Source organism: Balaenoptera physalus (genome assembly GCF_965194825.1).
Source record: "Balaenoptera physalus genome assembly, chromosome: 7".
Classification (NCBI taxonomy): Eukaryota; Metazoa; Chordata; class Mammalia; order Artiodactyla; family Balaenopteridae; genus Balaenoptera; species Balaenoptera physalus.
The window spans coordinates 72,145,614-72,166,259 of NC_138886.1; the positions used below are offsets into that span (position 1 = coordinate 72,145,614).

A 20,646-nucleotide genomic window follows, 5' to 3' on the forward strand; every position below is an offset into this window, starting at 1 on the left:
TTTTATTTGAGGTTCTAGAGGTACTGTGATGACGAATATGGCAGAGTACTTGGCCCTGAAGAAGATCATTCTCTTTGGGAGGAAGCAAACTATACGATGGGTTACCAGTAAGCATGGTGTGTTAAGGCAGTATAAGTGGAAAACCTCATTCATGTGTGGGGTATATCTGTACATTTTGCCATCTGACTTTACAGTTCCTCTTACTAAAGGGACAGTGCATATTTCTTTGACTCTTGGATTTGGGTTTGGCCTTGCGATTTGCTTTGGATAACAGAATGAGACTTGTGGTTTATTTTCAATAAGAGAATGAGTTAGAAGTGCCAGAATGCCAGTTTCAAGTCTCAGACTTAAGGAGCCTTGCATGTTTCTACCTGCTCCTGCTCTCATGTACCTCTGCCATTCCGTGAGTAATACGTGCCCTAGTTAGGCCTGTTGGTTCCAGGAGGGGGATGAGAGATGTGTAAGCAAGTTTAGCTAAAAGCAGCTACTCAGCTGAGCCCAGCCTAGATCGTAGAACACCTATGTGACTCACAGATGAATAAGCAAAATAAATGAATATTGTCCTATGCTACTAAGGTTTTATAGTTGGTTGTTGTTATTTAGCATTATTATGTCAAATTAGTGAGTTAAGGAGATAATGTAAGGTCAGAAAGATACTGTAGGAGAAAAGACAAGACCTGGAGGGGGAGTCTGAAAAATGTTTACAGTCATATTACCAAGAGAGCTTGATAGGCCAAGATCTTAGTTGGAGTTTGACCAGCTTAAACTGAGTTACACCAGCATTGTCTGGTGATAGAACCCCTTTCCAGGTTACTTTTTTTGTCATTGTTTTTTATAATGACCTAAACCATATGTATATAAAGTAAACAGTAATCAGGGAGGAGAAACACATGATCTAAAAAGCCCTTCTTCCGTAAAGGTCTGGGAGGACTTCAGGAGAGGCCTGTATTAGGCAAAGGATGAACTTACAGGAGAGCATCTGTAATAGTGATTCCCTATGAGCTTATAGATTTTCTGTAGACCTTACGGTGTCTCCCACTGATAGTGTAAACATCTAGATGCTGCTTTATCCATATTACCTTACCTTTTCTACTTACTGCCTATTGATACATGGGAAGAGGCCCCATGAGTGGGCAATAGTATAATTTATTCTCCTAGTCTAAGAATTTTTGTAACTGCCTTGAGTTGCAAAATATTGTGGCAATTTTCTATTTGCTTGGCTCTTTTCTTCCACCAGGGAGACTATGGCACAACCAAAAATGTTACAGGGGAGGCAGAGTTGCTAAAGCCTTACACTTTGGATTCTCATTCCATTTTCTAATTGTTCAAAATAAATTTCAAATGTCAACTTTACTTGAAGACTTTGATAATCCTTTTGCATTCAAGAAATAATCTTGCTTTTGTATAAAATGCCCTCTCATTCTACCCATGCCTGCTTTATAAGCTTTCTCACTATCTATGTTGTGTCCTGCTTTTCCGCCAGTTATGGACTGTTGACCCCTAGAGAGTAGAGATCATGCCTTACCTCCTGAACATCATCAGTACAGTGTCTGTGTGTGTGCAATTAATATGGATATTTAATGTAGTTCAAACCTTCAGTGAACCCATATGCCACCAAACTGAAACTTAAATAGGAAATAAAATTAAGTTAGACACATTGTTTCTCACCATTTGTGGAACACTTTTTCTGGGGAGAGTGAGATAACTAAATCAAAGTATAATTTCAGTTCTGCTTCAATTTGGGCTTCCTCTCTGCTGGTAGACTCAGTTCAAATTCATTCTGTATACTGTTTCCTCAAAAAATTTGGACTTGATTTAACACATTCTAAAGTAAGAGAGGCAAAAACTGCAATTTCTTATCATAGAGGAAAACACAAACCAGTGAAGACTTGATAATTTGCCCTGCGCAGAGAAGATGCCTGTTATGGAAACCAAAACAAAGTGTGAAAAATCTAACATTTAATTTCTTCAAGGAAGGCTATACTTGCTTTTGCTGGCAAAATTATCCAGACATGAGGAGTTGTGACATGTTGCATCAAAATGTATATTAACGCCCTTTTATATCCATACACAAAGGCATTTCAATGAAGTCATTCATTCAAAAGGAAGATTCCTGGCAAAAGTCATATTTCTATTATTTTTGCATTAAAAATTAGAAAAATGTGACCTAATTTAAACATTTTTTCAATGCATTTTGAGGCTTCTAGCAACAGAATCCTACTGTAAAATCTGAGTCAATGCTTCTGAAAATTTCAGGAACATAAGCTTCAAATGGAATGCTTATTAAAAATGCAAGTTTCTAGATCACACTTGAGATATTCTGCATCTGCCCAGGAAATGACACTTTTTAACAACCACTGCAGGTGATCCTGCTGTAGGTTGTGCATGAACCACGCTTTGAGACAGGCTAAATTCCCTATAATACATGTGAGTAAATTTAAGATCACTGGATCTTACTGAAGAAAAATCATCCTTTATTAAATACCAGATTGTTCCTCAGTTATAGCAGTGACTATTATTAAAAATGATCTCCTGAAAATGGGATAGAAGTGTGGTCTTCCAGAAACCTCTTTAGCTTCCATTAGAGATGTACCGAAAGGGGCAGGGTCCTATCACCCATCTTCCCACCAACCATTTACTGTAGCTTTGATCAGATCAGTTTTATCTTAATTTATATAAAAAATGTTCTTAGCCAAAACTTGTTTGAAAAGATGTAATATAATAGCATGGTCACCAATATTTATTTTATTTTGTTCAAAATTACAAATTCTTTGTGTACTACAAATAGAAACCATTCCTGTATCTCACTTAATACTTTGACCCATTTCCAATTTTTGTAATTTTTCTTCATCTACCCCTTCTCTCTAAAAAATAAAGCCTGGAAGAACATATGGGCATTTAACTTCCTGCTTTCATTCCAATATATATATTGGAATATATATATATATATTTTTTGCTAAAATGTGTATATCAAAAATATATTACCATGGTGCCATCAGTTCTCATTTCTTGATGTTATCATTAAGTTCCTTGCCATATCTGTGTGTGTGTGTGTGTGTGTGTGTGGTAAATTGGCTTCAAGGCTAACACTCAGAACATGAGATCCTAGATTAACTTATTTTCTAAAAGTAAATGTACACAAACAAAATCAATAACTGTCATAGAAGTGAGAAGGAAAAATGTTTTCCTTAAAACCTAAATTGAAGACTGTCTTAACAGTGAAGCAAAGCTGAAAGAAATATTTATTGAGCACTTAGTAAGTGACAGGTGCTGTAGCAAACAGAAATAACTTCAGGTCAAATGCCTTGTATTTAGAAGTTAGAAGGGAGACCATTTGAGACTATACGCCATGTACCATGCCTGGCACTTACTTAGCCCATCCATTTAATCCTCACAAACCATAGCAAAATACATATAACATGATCTCATGTGTGTAACAAAAGTTATATACATTTAAGCATATTTCATTAATCTATTTCCTATATGTGATCTGATATATATGTTGGCAGTTACATAATGGTGTGGAGATGTCAGAGGTTGGAACCATTCTATTTTGATTTTAATTTTGGTTTCACTGGTTATTAGCTTCATGCTTATGGACAAGTTATTTAGTTTCTCCAAGTCTCAGTTTCTTTACTGGCAAATTGGAGATATTAATGGTCTCTATTTCACAGGCTAGTTATGAGAGTCAATGAGATACTTCAAGGAAACACACATAGCCAGGTGTTCTGCACAAAGCAAACACTCCATAAATGTCATCACCATTATTTTGTGACTGTATAGAAACCTACTTTGGGATAATTTACATGAACTATTAATAGTAGTTTGCCCTGGGAAGAGGGGTGTAATGAGTAGAAGAGGATGAGGAATTTGAGGAACACTTTTACTTATTAGACTTCAAGGTCTCTGCTCTGTAACGTGAGTATGTTTTGCTTTTGCAATTTAAACAATCAACTTTTTAAAAACCAAAATAAAACATTTTCAAATTCAAGATCATTATGGCTATAAATGATCTAAAAATCTAATAAAGCAGGCTTCATAAGATGAGATTTGTATTAAAAATACACCAATGCTTTTCTTTAGGTTTCTAAATTCTCATTAGTGAGCTAAATGTTGGATTTTATCTTTTGATGTTTGTTTTTTTCTCATATTAGATTATAAGTTTGGGGAGGGCATAGGTAATTTGTTGTATTCTGTATATCTATACGTAGTAGGTACTTTGGAAAAACATGTGGATCACTATGGTTCATGGGTTCCAAGGATTTATCTTTCAACATCTTTGCTGCTTAATTTAAAATTCATTAAAAGATGATAAATGGAGATGTTAAAAATGATATATTTTAAAATTTTAACATGGTTCCAGAATTTGTTTTTCCTTTTTTTCTGTTTTTTTTTTTTTTTGGTGTGAAGTGATATGATGGAAAGTATAGCATGGGAAGGGTGAAGTAGCAACTTAATTTAGACTATAAAGACAATAAGTTAATCATTTATGAATAAATATTGGTACTGCTAATATATTCAAAGCACTTGGCTAAGTTACACTATATAGTGAGCAAAAGAGAAACATGGGACTATACTAATAAACATGGGAGTGTATCAACATTTCAATGATATAATACAGGTCATGTTTAAAAAGTGCATAGTTGCTGTCTGGGTGGAAAGAAAAGAAAACAGTATAGGCACTCAGAGGAGAGAGATTTTCAATGGAGGCAAGTGAAGACTTTTGATGTATGGGTAGGAGATGAATAAATACAGAGTAACAGGGAATGCCTTCTACAAAGAGAGAATGATGAGGACGCAGATGCTCATACAAAAAGCATGCAAAATATGCCTGCTATTTGTTTCCCTTGTATTCTTTCTCCACTATCTACATCATAGTCAACTAGGAGTATTTATTTGAAATGCACCTTCCTTCCAGGGCTTCCCTGGTGGCGCAGTGGTTAAGAATCTGCCTGACGATGCAGGGAACACAGGTTCGAGCCCTGGTCCGAGAAGATCCCACATGCCGTGGAGCAACTAAGCCCGTGCACCACAACTACTGAGCCTGCGCTCTAGAGCCCGCGAGCCACAACTACTGAAGCCCGCACGCCTAGAGCCTGTGCTCTGCAACAAGAGAAGCCACTGCAATGAGAAGCCCATGCACTGCAATGAAGAGTAGCCCCCGCTCGCTGCAACTAGAGAAAGCCCGCGAGCAGCAACGAAGACCCAACGCAGCCAAAAATAAATAAAATAAATTTTAAAAGATAAATAAAATAAAATGCATATTCCTAGGTCCCGCTGCCAACCTACTGAATTAGACTTTCTGGAGCTTGTAGTTAACTTTTTAATTTGATCCTTCAGTAATCTTATGAACACCTTAAGTTTGAGAATCTTCAATCCCCTAATGTTTTCTATGAGTATTAAGTTTGATAACCACTAGGTTAGGTATTTCTGAGATGAGTATACACTGTTTGATAAAATACCCTCTCATGGGTGCCATTTTTCAATAAATAATAGGACTTTATTTTAAATTTATTCATACTCCCTCTTCCTCACTATCTCCCAGTATTGTCACATTTCTTTGGAGAAGAGTTCTCTAGTTTCTGCTCAGAGGCCAAATGTCATCAGGCTAGCATTCTGTACAGAGGGTGGTATTGTGGACAGGGCTCTTCCAGCTGTTCTGCAGACAGCCTCATTACTAATTACACTGCTTTCAGCTCCGCAGCTCATGGCTGCTCTATAAATCTGCCAACTACAAGGTTGGTACCTCTCCAGGGCATTGACGGAAACGGTGTCTTTCACCTTCATGTCTTCTCATGTGCACATTCTGAACTTCTGCTTTCTATATTATGGGATATCTTTAAAAATGATCCCATCTGAAATTCATCCTCTAGAAGTTTGTCAAATCTCTTATCTGCTTATGGCCCTCACTACCCTTGGTATTGCCATTCTATATCTGTGTTTACATCTCAACTCTAATTTCAGTGGGATTTTGGCTGAGAGGATGGACAAATGCATGCACTCAATTAATCCTGAACCTGATAATCAGATGTTCTTTTGAACAAGTCAGACTTTTACTAATTTGATGGATGTCAAATGGAATCGCATTATTGATTAAATTCACATGGCTTTGATTACTAGAGAGGCTGAACATTTTTTTTTATTAATTTAGTCTTCCTATGTATGTATTAGATTTTAGGGGAGGCAGATTAGCTCCATGGCTGACTCAGGCAAAGCAGCTGTTCACAGCTACACAAAAATATGTGCTTCCAAGCTCAGGTTTCACAGAGCCTTTCTTGAAGGATTTCCATTCAGACAAAAATCTTCCTATATAAATGGGTACTTCTAAAAAAGTTTCCAAGTTAATTTAATGTTTCCCTCTTCCTTTCCTAAAATTTTATAGGCAGTATTAACATTCTCTGCAAATCTTTCCTTTATAGAGGATAAAAAGGAAGTCTCTGGCCAGTCTAATACTGATGGGTTATCATAAATTCTGAATCAGTTGAGGCTGAATTAATATATTTTCAATAAATAGCCTCAACGAAGTATCATTTTCTTATGTATTAAACTTGTTTTGTCATGTACATGCTGAAAGCAGATCTTCCTGAAGAAAGTAAATGGCAACTACATCCTTCCAAGGTCCAAGGACAAAAGCCTTAATATTATCCTTAAATCTTCTCTTTCCCCAACACCTCCCACCCAATCCTTCAGCAAGTTCTACCATACCAAATAGATCCACAAACCCACCCTTATCAACTCTCCATTGATTCTACCTTCTTCTAAGCTCCCATCATCTTTTATCCACACTCGAGTAATTGTCTGCAAACTAGCTTTTCCCCACACAATTCGTCAAATAGCAGCCAGAGTGAAACTTTAAAAATGTAAGTCAAATCATGTCACCCCTCTTCTAACACTCTGCCATGCCCCCCACCCATTTTATTTAGAATACAGTGGCCTAAAAGAGTCTACAGGATCTGGCACCCCATTCTCTCTTTGTGTTCTCCCACTTCTCCCTCCCCTTCTCATTTTCCTTTAACCACTCATTACTGTCTGCTGAATATGCCAGACATGTTCCTATCATAGGAATTTTACACTGGCTGTTTCCCCTATCTCTCTCACCATCCTCAAGTCTGTGTCCAGTAATAACCTTCCCAAGATGGTCCTGACCCATCTTTAAAATAGAACTCTCCAAGCCCCACCCCCAGCATGTCCCATCCCTAAGTCTTTTCTAGTCCCCGCCTCCACGTCGACTCTTGATCATCTTCAACGCAGACAGGAATTTTAGATTATTTTTTTCACAAATGTGTTCCCGTTGCCTGGAAGAGGGTCTGGCAGATAAATATTCTGTGAATACTTGTATAAATCTGGAACCAGACCCTTTCATATATATCCTATTATATAATATATTAATATACAAATACCTTTGGTAGATATATGCATATTAAAATTTTTTATTCCATGCAAACAAAACAGATGTACTGTTGTTTGATGGACCTCAGCAGAAGATCTTCAGCTCAGCAACTCAAAGTATTTATCTGACCAATGTAGATTTGTAACATTGAAGTGCCTTCAGGTGGAAAATGATACGAAATAGTGAGTGGAATTTGGGGTACTTTTTACCAGAATTATAAAATTCCATGCAATAATAGCATTTTTGAGTAAATGCAAATATTGAGTTAACTTCATGTTCCCATATGCAAAATGTATTTTGTAAAAAAGCCTTGGACAAATGGCTTCTTTTAACCTGAATGTAATATTACTTAGTGTGTATAGTAATGTAGGAAAAGCAAGATTGTTACTTTTGATCAAACAGGAGAAATAATTTTAATCTTTCTACTCAAATTATTTGATTCAAACAAAAATATTAGTGTAAAAAATATAAAGAAGTAAGTGGGAGTATGTGTTTAACATTTGGATATACAGTTTCTTGAAGCTAGAATTATATTCGGTGATTGCATGCCCTCAGTATGTATTCAAGTAGACTAAATGGCAATTAAGCACTTGGATTTCAAGGTTCAATTTGTAGCTCTGTTGAAATACCTCTGTGTGTGTTCCTTTCCTATTTCTATAAGTTCTCTTTTCTACTAGTCCATCAAAAGCTTTTTCAATTAATAAATAGAATCAGCCTCCTAAAATAACAGACCCATCTCTTCCACAGAACATGTAAATGGCATTGATGACACTTATAAACTTGATAAGCTCACATGTCAGAATTGCTTTCTGCCAGTTTTCAGTTCTCTCTCTTTCTCCATATTTATATTGCCAGAATAACCCTACGTGACCATGTCATGCGTTTATCTAATATCTAATAAATATAATTTAGTTCTTTACTTTAAGGAATGCCACCTAGTTTGAGGAAAGGTTAATACAGGGTAAACCAGAATAAATGATTATGTACATTTAAAGATATTTTTGCTAAAATGTAACATTTACCAGACTTAAGTGAAAACTTTTCTTTTAGGTACTAACCTTCAAAACGTGTTTAGAGCACACAGCTGTTAGAAAATGATTAGGCTCTACCAAAAAATATTCTTGTGGCATGCAGTCTCAGGACGTCACAATAAGTGTGGCTGAGAAAACACATCTTTTTTCAGTATGAAAAGGTCTTTCATGACCGTAATACAGTCTGGGTGTCATGCTCACAAGGTGCCATAGAGATTAGCTTTTTATTCCATGATTCCATTGAAAACTTCTATTTTCAGCTTTAAAATCTTGCCAGAGGAAAATGAATATGGCTGAATTGAGGGATTGGTTCTGCCGTTCACACACTGTGGGTTTGCATTCGGAACTTTAAAAGGAAGGGGAAAAAGGAAGTGGATGGTGGGGTATGATACCCTTTGATGGAGCTGGGAGGCACCTCTATCTGCAGGCAGCCATTTACCTCTAGATTAAGGCCTGTGGTGCCTTAGCAAGAGGTGCAAAAAATGCTAGTGGATTGTGAAGGGTTTTATTTTTATTCCGTTTCTGTGTCCATCGTATGTCATATGTTCAATCATGTATGGTATTTTGCTTTCTTTCCTTCCAACTTTTCTGTCTCCAGTCTGTTTGTCTCTTAACCTTTCTAAGCTTCTCTTTCATCACCTGCACAATCACCTTCTCTAACTTATTTTTGAATTCTCCATCTTCTCCTAGTCTTAACTTACATTCCTTCTCCAGCTCTCCGTTCAACATCCATTTTCTATTATTCACTACAATAGGTAAAGACAATCTTTGGTGTCTCCCTCTCCCATTTCTCACATCCAATTATTTGCTGAATCTAGTATAATGTATCTGAAATACCTCTCATCTCTGTTCTCTCCTTGACTTCTTTCGGCTGTTCTGATTTATATTTTCATTACTATTTGCTGAGAATGATGCAGTAGCCTCCCAGATAGTCTTATTGTCTTTGCCCAAAGCAAAACAAACTAAAATCAATAGGAAAAACCCTTTTACTTTATTACTGAACACCTATTGAACTGGGCAGCCGTCAGCCTTCAGTCAGCTTTCATTCAGTCCCTTCACAAGGGTAGAACAACTTATCTTTCAATTTTTCAACCCCTTTTCTCTCTAGTTGAACTTCTCCCTGTTCCCCCTAAGTCAGTACGTTGGAACTTCCAAACCATTATATACTGTCTTCCCATTTTTTCTGAGTCAAAATTATATATACTCTTGCTTACAAGGCCTAGCTCAAGTAATAAATTTTCATGATCTGCCATAAATATGGACTCTTCCTTCTTCAATCTCTCACAATATCTGTGGTGCCTCTCTGAAGGCATATGTAAGGTTTTGCTTTTTTTTTTTTTTTTTAATTAATTAATTAATTTATTTATTTTTATGGCTGTGTTGGGTCTTCGTTTCTGTGCAAGGGCTTTCTCTAGTTGCGGCGAGCGGGGGCCACCCTTCATCGCGATGCGCCGGCCTCTCACTATCGCGGCCTCTCTTGTTGCGGAGCACAGGCTCCAGACGCGCAGGCTCAGTAATTGTGGCACACAGGCCCAGCTGCTCCGCAGCATGTGGGATCTTCCCAGACCAGGGCTCGAACCCGTGTTCCCTGCATTGGCAGGCAGATTCTGAACCACTGCGCCACCAGGGAAGCCCAGGTTTTGCTTTTTTAAAAAAAAATAATTCCTTCATCTCTTGTCCCAACCTCCTACTAGAGTAAACAGTTTGAAGTCAGGCATTGTGTCAACTGCCAACTGTTGTTTGTATCTTCTTCGGTTAGTGCTGTGCCTTACACAAGGAAAGGACTAAATACACTGTTATTTGAATTAAACTGCCCTGACTCTGTCCTATATCAATGACATTGAGTTCATATCACTTAATGCTTCTGTTTCCAGAAAAACTCCTGATGGCTGCCTTTAAACCCTGGGAGTGTGATAAGACCAAGGTGATGGGACAGTTTTGATCTCTTCCCAGACTACTGAACTTTTCTCACAATTTATGCAAACCTAAAGAACTGTCACCGAATGGCTCCCAGTCACAGAACTGCTGAACTGATGTGACTACTCAGTGTCCCTTTGCTAGGTCTTACTGCTAGGACAGTTTTAAGCCATAACAGAATACTAAATTCCACTGTAGATTAGATCCATCCTGCTAGGTCCAGGAAAGTCCTAGATCCTGGAGTTTAATGGCATTTGTTGGCATATGGGACTGCTATGGGTCTTAGTAGTAAATGTCAAAAAATTCGAAGTTTGTATATTCTTCTGGGGTTCACTTTTTTGGTTATTGTTGTTATTCCTCAGCATAATCTGTGAAGCACTACCTTTCTCCTTTTTAAAAATTCTCTTGATATAATTGTATATCCACTGATATTTTACCCTTGTTTCCTACCATAGTCATCAATGTAGATCACATATACCTGCATGCCAATAAAAGAAAAGTGGCACGAAAAATTAAAGGGAATTATGGCATAGGCACTGCAGTAAAAGTGAAATGTTACAAATTGGACTAGCAGTGAGTGAATGAAAAACTAAGAATATCTCATTGAGAAAAGAAAAGGAAAACAAAGGACAATTTATTTTTCGCTTTTGACTAATTAGTTGTCAGTCTTATACCTTATTATATTTAAATCTGATGTCAGACCTGTGTATAAGAAGACATTGATTGGCAAGGCAGTTTTTTACATATGGATGTGATGTTCTACTCATGTTTAACTAGATATTTGATTGACATATAAAAAAGATCAATATATCCTTATATTTCCATCTAAAAGTTGTTATCCAAAAGCAAAGTGGAAGATGGTAAGCAAGCATTTGATTATGCTTTAATGTCTTGTTTCTTTTTTGGGGGGTTAATATATAATGGTCATGAAATTAATTTTACTTTAGGATTTATTTTAGAGCATCTTCTAAGTATCATATATGAGAACTATACTTAGCCATTGAAGTATTCATGCTACCAGACTTGATCCCAATCTAATTTTTAGATATACTATAGGATCTCATTGTAATACAACTTGCTACCATACGGATTCAGACATAGTAAAAATAAAATGCTGTTCTAAAATAAGGTCAATAAAATGTGAAACAATATTAGACAAAGACATTCCAATAATACTGTTATCCAAGGTTGCCATTTGAATTGTCTTTCAAATGCTAATCACTAAATAAATCATATAAATTATGCTTGTTTTGAGTAAAAATCTGAGTGTGTTTTCAGTTTGCTTAAACTTGGGCACTTTCAAATTATTTTCTAAAGCAGCAAGGGATGTTCCAAAGCATGCCAGTGAATTTTACACCAAACAGTGTGCCCTGGCTAATAATGTTGACTTAAACAGAATTGAACGTGTTTCTTTAGTGCTGGACTTCTCAGAGTCTTTGAAATGCTAATATGGGCTGTGAATATCAGTGTGGGAAATAATATCATGTTTCCCAAACTTCTTTGAACCAAAGTCTTTTCTTGGGCAGCACCGAGTGAGAGCAGATGAGATTGTCCAACATCCTACAGAAAATACTACTCTGAGCATTTTTCTTTGTTATGATGAGTATACTAGGATTGGATAATTTTACAAATATTACTAGAAAAATAGTGCATTTGGGAAGATATAGTAAAAGCTTTAACAACATGATACATTTTTTAAAAACCAGGATTTCAGTTTTATTAAAAAGTAGGGCTAATGAAGGATGCTTGTTTATGATAGTAAAACGCTGACTGTAGCTAGATTTAAAAAATAACAGTTCAATAGATTGTCTCATTATAATATACAGCATGAAATAGTATGCAGCCACATCAATGTAGAAAAGATGTTTATTTATATGAAAAATGATTCCAAAATTTTATAGACATAGGCAGGTTATAAAATAGTGTCTACAAAATGATTTTTTGTAAATATATACATGCATAGAAAAAATGAGAAACATAATAAATTGATCATGGTAGTTTCTCTGAGTGGTGGGGTTTTATTTTATTTTTATTAATTTATTTATATTTATTTATTTTTGGCTGCGTTGGGTCTTTGTTGCTGCGTGCGGGCTTTCTCTAGTTGCGGCGAGCGGAGGCTACTCTTCGTTGTGGTGCGCGGGCTTCTCACTGCAGTGGCTTCTCTGGTTGCGGAGCACGGGCTCTAGGCGTGCGGGCTTCAGTAGTTGTGGCACGCGGGCTTAGTTACTCCACGGCATGTGGGATCTTGCTGGACCAGGGATCGAACCCGTGTCCCCTGCACTGGCAGGCAGATTCTTAACCACTGTGCCACCAGGGAAGTCCTCTGAGTGGTGGGGTTTTAAATGTGACTTTAAATTTCTCTTTTATGTTGGTATTTTATAATTCATCTGAAATGACTTATGACATCAAATAAAGAAGAAATATAAGGTTTTTTTAAAAAAATAACATTTTTCTGAACTTTGAGCTTTCTGAGGACAGGGAACTTCCAATCCTTATGATCTTCACCAGAGCCTGCCTGATGATTAATGCTTGGTGAGTTGGACTAAACTGAACTTACTTGGATCAAAGCCCTCCTGATAAAATAAATAAGAAAATAGAGATGTTTCTGTGCTTTATGAAATGTATCCAAAAATTTTAAATAGACCATTGAACACTGGTCATGTTTGGCATGCCACGGTTTCCCCACTTCCTTGATCTCTGATAAGTCTGTGACATTCAGGAAGGAAGAAGGAAATGCAAGAAGAGTAGAGGAAAATTTTATGTGTGGGTCCATTAGAAAAATTTTAACAGATTTATTGAGGTATAATTGATACACAAAAAACTGTACATGTTTAATGTGTACAATTTGCTGAGTTTGGACTATCACCACAATGAAGGTAATAAATATATCTCTCACCTCCAAAAATTTCCTGTATCCCTCAAAAATTTTTAACTTACATGAACGGTTGTATTATAAAATTAATTTGCAGGTATTTGAGAATTTAGATACTCACAAATCCTATTAATACTACATTTTAAACACTTGTACATTTGAAATGAATTGGTAAAATTTTATATCAATCCAAATGTACAGTCTTTCAAGTTATAACCCCAATTTTTTTTCAGAGTTTCCCTTTCCCATTAGATCTTAGTATCAAAGAATTAGAAAAGCTCCTGCCTTCAGGTAGGATTATGTTAAATCATTTCTAACAGAAGTGCTAACTTTGATTCCCAATTGGTTTAAACCCCCCCCCCCACCCCGAGTGTATTATTCTGTCCTCATGCTCAACCCTGATGAATTTCATTCTGTGCCTTCTCCTTATAGCCTCCTATGGAACAGTTTCAAATCCTGATCCAAACCTCATGACCAGATTATGGTATCAAGGTCTTTGATGAAAACGCAAAGCATCTTGAGCCCAAGCCTAACCCTGTATCACACTATAATTGACCTTTGAACAATGCTGTGGTTAATCTGCATACAACTTATACTCGGCCCTCCCTATCTGCAGTTCCTCTGCATCCGCGGATTCAGCGAACATGGACCATGTAGTACCATAGTATTTACTGTTGAAAAATATCCACATATAAGTGGACCGGTGCAATTCAAACCCACAGTATTCAAAGGTCAACTGTTTATCTGCAATTCTCTCCTTTCCCCTATGACCAAGATGGTCTTTGCTCTAATTATAAACACATTTGATTAAGATTAGGAATAGATGATTCCACAAATTGAGATGAACAAATTATCACTATACCAGTATGTGAGACATTGTCCTATTCTTATTCCTTTAACTAATAGACAAATCCTTGAAGTGCTAGTTACTCTCTCTACCTTTGAGGTAGTCCGGAACCATGATTAAACACATGGAAAAATCCATGTAATCTAACATCTGATAATCCTGCTAGTTTAGATCACTGACCCATGTGTAAAATGAAAATAAGGTCTATGGACTTAGCTTTATGTACAAATTATTTCAAAGTTAGAGATTTGGGGCGTGGCTTTTTGTAATGCAGTGAACCCTCATAACTCTTGTATGATGTATCTATATAAATGCTGCCAGCTTGGACTAACAGGGACAGAGACAGTATAAAATAGACAGTATAAAAGAGAGGCCACTGGATCTCGAAACTCTACTGGTAGGAGGAAGGCAGAGAAAATTACTCAGCTGCAAACATGTCCTACCTTTCATTAAAAAGGAAGGATAACTCATAGTGTAGAACCAAGAGCTCAGACGGCGGAGCTGAATGCCATGGAGAATTATTTCCAGGCCATGAGACCTAACCAACATTTTCCTAGCGGACTTGGAATTGCTATGAACCAGTGACTGCTTTGAGCTACCATTCCCCCCATTTTTGAATAGAAATGTCTATAGCTGTTGTAGTGAACAGACTCAAAGATGGTCCCATGATCCCTAACTCCTGGGTATTTATATCTTTTTGTAAACTCCAGTGTGAGCAGAACTTGTGACTAGCTGCCAATCAACAGAATATGAAAAATTTATGGGATATCACTCCTGTGATTAAGTTATATTTTTAAAACTCTATATTGCTAGTAGATTATCTCTTGCTCGTCATCTGGCTCTGAAGAAGCAGCCTGTCCTGTTTTGAGCTGCCTATGTAGAGGGCCATGTAATAGGGAACAGTGGGCAGTCTCTAGGAGCTGAGAGTGACCTCCTTCTGATAACCAGCAAGAAGTAAGTCCTAAGGTCATATAGCTGCAAGGAAATGAATTCTGCCAGTAGCTGACTGAGCTTGGTAGCAGATCCCTCCCTAGTTGAGCTACCAGATGAGAACTCAGCCCTGGTCAATACCTTGTTAGCAGCCTTGAAGAGGGTCCCACTAAGCCATACTTGGACTCCTCACCTGCAGAGGCTGAAATAATAAATGTGTGTTATTTTAAGTAGCTAAGTTGTGGTAATGTGTTATACAGCAATAGAAAGCTAACATAAACAGTTATTCTATGCCTGTCTTGCTATTGGATGTTGGGTGTATGTGGGGCAGATAATTTGTCTTTTTAGTTTCACAGGTCCACATACCCAGAGGAGCTATACTTTGGCTACCTTATCTGCACCTGAACCCAATTTAGATAAAAAGATTCAGGATTCTGAGCTGATGATTAAAGACTTTTAAGAGCCTTGGGAGTAGATAAGTGCATTTTCCAAGTGGGAGGGATGTGAATCACTAAATCAGTCTACACTCAAGGGTTGTGAATACCAGAAACAAGAATTACTGGAGGCCATCTTGAGGGCCAGCTACCATACAATCTTTGACTTTTAACAAGGCAAAGATGCCCACTCTTGTCACTTCTATTCAACATAGTACTGAAAGTTCTAGCCAGAGCAATTAGGCAAGAAAAAGAAATAAAAGACATCTAAATCAGAGAGGAAGACTTAACACTGTCACTGTTTGCACATGATATGATCTGTTTTTAAATTGATTTTTTAGTTGAAGTAGAGTTGATTTACATTGCTGTGCCAATCTCTGCTGTACAGAAAAGTGACTCAGTTTTACACACATATATACATTCTCTTTTTATATTATTTCCCATTATGGTTTGTCCCAGGAGATTGGATATAGTTCCCTGTCATGGGGGTCTACCCAATGATCATGTGGTAGTCATAGCTTTAAGGTCAGTGGAATGCTTATTCTGTTCCCTGATAAAAGTCCCTTCACATCTCTTGCTGGCAAGAAGGACTTCTGATCTAGAAGAGCCAAATTTGTGGGCATGGAAACATATTTCTCCTACTGGGTCTCTGAGACTGATGGTGAGAGGTGCATTTCTACTTGTATGCCTCGATTCTTAATTTTCAGGGATGGCTCAAGATATAATGACTTTTTGTTCAAAGCATATAATACATCTTAAAGGATAGCACAAGAACTGTACAAGCTGTTAGGCCCAATCTAATCCCTTAATCATACCTCTATGAGATTATTAAAAATTTTAATCAGGTGGGAGGGTTTTTTTTAACTAATGGAAGAACCAGTGGACTCTGTATTCATTACTGTATTGTTGAACTTCCTTCACCAGAAAGTGAGTGGCTTATTAGAGGCAATATTATGTGAGAGCTCATGAAAATAAAGCAGACACTCTGTGAGCTCTTGGGTAGGGTTTCTAGCCCCTCACTGCTGGTTGGGCTGAGGTCTCTTTCATGTGTTTTTTTAACCTAGGGCAGGCTGAGGGGTAGCAGCTTCCCTACAGAGTCTTCCTCTCATGGCAATGGCAGAGTGCAAGAAGGAAAGCTCAGCTGTGCAAGCACATTTTCATCCTCTGCTAGTTTCATGTTTGATAACATCCCATTGGCCAAGCTAATCCCATAGCTGTGCCACAAGTCAAGGGGCAGAATAAATGAATCTACCACAATCTGTTTTCTTGTTCATAAGTATTGGTACCCCTCCCAGCTGCTAAATACAGTTACCCCCATTTAATACTCCCCAAACTCTTGGTTAATCATGGCATCAGGGTCACCAGGAATTTATGATCCAGATGTTGCTCCTCTTGATCTGGAGAATCATGAACTAAAAAATTGTGTGACCCACATATACTCAATACACAGTGGGTGAAACAGGGGCAGGAAAGACCCAAGAAACATCCCCATTTGAAAAGGGAAAAATAGGAACACAAATTAACTAGTTCATAGTATTTTTGATATCCCTCTGAACAAAACTTGTCAGGACCCTTTCCCTAGGATAAGGATGTGGCTTGTTTAGTCTGTGATTTTATTTCCTGGAAGTGGCTTCCAAGCCTTTTATTCTCCATGGCTCTTATTAGCTCAGATTTCTAAAGCTATTTTCTAGTGTCCTCATCTATCATTTCTGAAGAAAGCATTGTAGAATATGCCTTTTTTGTGGCTAGGCAACTTTCTCAACCTCCTTCTTGACTACGGAAAGTTGTAGACTGAAAGGTCTTTTTACATTTCAAACAGTCAATAACATTTAGTCCATGTTGGCAGTGTTTTAATAAATACAGATTTCTCAAGAATTTTGTACTTTTTCAATATATTTGAGTTACATTGACTCATACAATTCTGTTTGGGGACATAATTCTCCTCCTAGAGTCAATTATGTATTTATTAGACACGTCATGATTTTGTGAGATCTTGCCTAAATCATTCTAGAAATTCTTTCATCGAGCTGAGAGAATCAACAAGGCTCCAATCTAATTCTATCACAAGTCTTAACAAAGGGTACTACTCTGAAAGTATGTCTGTCTGGAAACTCCTGGATTTGGTGCAGTTGTGTTATAAAGGATATTATAACAAAGCCTTTATTTGTTGGAAAATAGTTAAAATTTTCAATGCTGCCGTTTATGGGTTTCAGTAGCCTCCCTAAGACAGTTTGCAAAGTAGCCAATTCTTTTCTAAGCATATCTCATTCTTATAGTACCTTATCAAATGTGCTAGTAGCAACCACCCGTTCTTTAAAAAATTTCCATTGATTTCTCCTTCTAGTTATACTTACTCATTGTGCACATATTTTGTAGGCAACAGTTTTAAATGTTGCTGCCACATAACATAGGTTACCATTTTTTGAGCCTCATATGACAGTTTAATCAGCATTTTTTCCCACAGTTTATTTACTGCCCATTGTCACATTATAAAACTAATATTAGGAATCTATTTTTAGGAATCTTATGTCTATCACTATCCAACAAGACACCACAAAATTCAGTACCTTAAAATAGCAATTGTTTATTTTTGCTTATTTGTCTGTGAGTTGGCTGGGGGTCAGCTGATTTAGGCTGGGCTGAGTTGGGCAGCTGTGCATCAAGCTCTGTGTGTCTGGCTGGGCTTGGGTTTGGTTCTGTTCCACATGTGTTCATTCTTTTGCTCTGGCTGAAGTGGCAGAAGCAACATAGAAAAACCTCTTCTCAGGGTGATGGCAGAAGCGAAAGAGAACAAGTCCAACTGCATAATAACATTTCAAGTCTCTGCTTGTATCATGCTGGCTAATATCCCACTTGCCAAAGCAAGTCTTATGGCAAAGGCAACTATACTTTGCTATGGAGGTGAGAAAAGGAAGTGGTAAATCTCTTTGAATGATAACCTAATCTACCACAGAATATGAGCTGCCAAGTACGTCAATCTTGACTGTGTACTCATGGACTGGGGAAATAACAAGTGAGTTCAGGGATCCATTGGTCACATTGTGAGATAAATCTGGACCAGGACTTCATTTTCCAGTTGTCTTCTGCACACCCCCATTCTAAGAAGGGTGGGTGATTTGAGTTTCTTTGGTACCAGTGTTTGTTCATACACTATATCCCACATCCCCTAAATGATTTGGATATTCTTTTCTCTACAGTGTACAGTTACTCTGATAAATGGCCATAGTCCTTTGGGAAAGAATTGGGACAATCATTACTATATCTACTTGCAGTGGCATTGCAAAATCTTTCCTCAGGAGGTCCTACCCTCCCTTTTAATTGGTGGACTTTGGATCTGGAACAGGCTCAAGACTGAAAATTGAGCAACAGATCATGATTCTCTATTGCTGCTCTGACTGACATCATCTGCTTTCTGCTCACCCACTTTTGATCTTTATCTGTTATGTATATTAACAACGCCCTCACTGGCTACCCAGCCATCTCACCCTTGGGAACTCCATGGTCTCAGCCATCACCACACATCCCTATGGGTCAGAACTTCCTAGTTGCCGTTTAGGACTTTTTTTTTTCAAGCTCATATGTAATTGCACCCACCTGGCCTCTGACAGTTAAGTGTTATCTCCTGACCTCTATTATTCTGTAATCCTATCATAGTCACTGACACTAGAAAGCCTATTTCCATAAAAGTTTCCCTTAGGTTTCAACCTTGGCCCACAGGGAAGAGCCACTATTGAGCTTCTCAGTGATGCCGGTGGCCCCCTCACATTGCTCACTGTAGTAAAGAGAATATCTTCTGAGCCTTTCTAGTTAATACAGTCACCTGATGTTTTCTATATCCCTATATAATACAGACATTCTAGCATGCCTGATCTTTGAGCCTCTATTATTTTTTTCTCCATGTTCTGCCAAGGCAGTTTTAGCCTCTCCACTTTATTAACTATTGGTCTTTTTTTTTTTTTTAAACATCTTTATTGGAGTATAATTGCTTTACAATGGTGTGTTAGTTTCTGCTTTATAACAAAGTGAATCAGTTATACATATACATATGTTCCCATATCTCTTCCCTCTTGTGTCTCCCTCCCTCCCACCCTCCCTATCCCACCCCTCTAGGTGGTCACAGAGCACCAAGCTGATCTCCCTGTGCTATGCGGCTGCTTCCCACTAGCTATCTATTTTACATTTGGTAGTGTATATATGTCCATGCCACTCTCTCACCCTGTCACATCTTACCCCTCCCCCTCCCCATATCCTCAAGTCCCTTCTCTAGTAGGTCTGTGTCTTTATTCCCGTCTTGCCACTAGGTTCTTCATGACCTTTTTTTTTTTTTTTCCCTTAGATTCCATATATATGTGTTAGCATACTGTATTTGTTTTTCTCTTTCTGACTTACTTCACTCTGTATGACAGTCTCTAACTCCATCCACCTCACTACAAATACCTCCATTTCATTTCTTTTTATGGCTGAGTAATATTCCATTGTATATATGTGCCACATCTTCTTTATCCATTCATCCGATGATGGACACTTAGGTTGCTTCCATGTCCTGGCTATTGTAAATAGAGCTGCAATGAACATTTTGGTACATGACTCTTTTTGAATTATGGTTTTCTCAGGGTATATGCCCAGTAGTGGGATTGCTGGGTCGTATGGTAGTTCTATTTTTAGTTTTTTAAGGAACCTCCATACTGTTCTCCATAGTGGCTGTGTCAATTTACATTCCCACCAACAGTGCAAGAGTGTTCCCTTTTCTCCACACCCTCTCCAGCATTTATTGTTTCTAGATTTTTTGATGATGGCCATTCTGACCGGTGTGAGATGATATCTCATTGTAGTTTTGATTTGCATTTCTCTAATGATTAATGATGTTGATGGCAATCTGTATATTTTCTTTGGAGAAATGTCTATTTAGGTCTTCTGCCCATTTTTGGATTGGGTTGTTTGTTTTTTTGTTATAGAGCTGCATGAGCTGCTTGTAAATCTTGGAGATTAATCCTTTGTCAGTTGCTTCATTTGCAAATATTTTCTCCCATTCTGAGGGTTGTCTTTTGGTCTTGTTTATGGTTTCCTTTGCTGTGCAAAAGCTTTTAAGTTTCATTAGGTCCCATTTGTTTATTGTTGTTTTTATTTCCATTTCACTAGGAGCTGGGTCAAAAAGAATCTTGCTGTGATTTATGTCATAGAGTGTTCTGCCTATGTTTTCCTCTAAGAGTTTGATAGTGTCTGGC

At 37.6% G+C, this 20,646-nt stretch overlaps 1 long non-coding RNA gene across 1 annotated transcript in view; it reads right to left on the minus strand.

The window, feature by feature from the left end:
• The window catches only part of LOC309664791, a 324,842-nt gene extending 304,561 nt beyond the window's left edge, over positions 1-20,281 (minus strand). Inside the window, exon 1 of the long non-coding RNA XR_014266050.1 lies at positions 19,386-20,281. This is a non-coding gene — a long non-coding RNA (uncharacterized lncRNA). The remainder of the gene's footprint in view (positions 1-19,385) is intronic.
• Positions 20,282-20,646: the final 365 nt, after the last annotated feature.